The sequence below is a fragment of the Alligator sinensis genome, unplaced genomic scaffold (genome assembly GCF_000455745.1).
Source record: "Alligator sinensis unplaced genomic scaffold, ASM45574v1 scaffold371_1, whole genome shotgun sequence".
Taxonomy (NCBI): domain Eukaryota; kingdom Metazoa; phylum Chordata; order Crocodylia; family Alligatoridae; genus Alligator; species Alligator sinensis.
This window is the reverse complement of record NW_005842262.1, coordinates 1,638,219-1,638,560: the sequence shown is the minus strand read 5'-3', so window position 1 is coordinate 1,638,560 and position 342 is coordinate 1,638,219.

Sequence of the window (342 nt, the reverse complement as noted above, 5' to 3'; positions counted from 1 at the left end):
GGAGGCATTCCAGGAATCCTCCGCATCCCACACGCTGTGCTCTGCAAGCATCTCTTAACACACACATACCACACCCCTCCCAGCATCTGCAAGTTGCCTTAAGTATTCAGTTAGATATAGTTTGCAAAAGCTAGATATACCATAAAAAAGATTACATAAAAAGATTACATCAAATCCCCACTTCGAGGCTATGACCCTATGAAATGGGACCATAGTCCTCGATCATTCCTTTCAGCATCAAGAACCGTTTTGCACCTTCTCGGTTCTTCTGGATTGGATCCATGACCGAAGGTTTCATGAACAGCACTCGGTTGACAGGGGTAGGTATCAACTTCTTGAGTG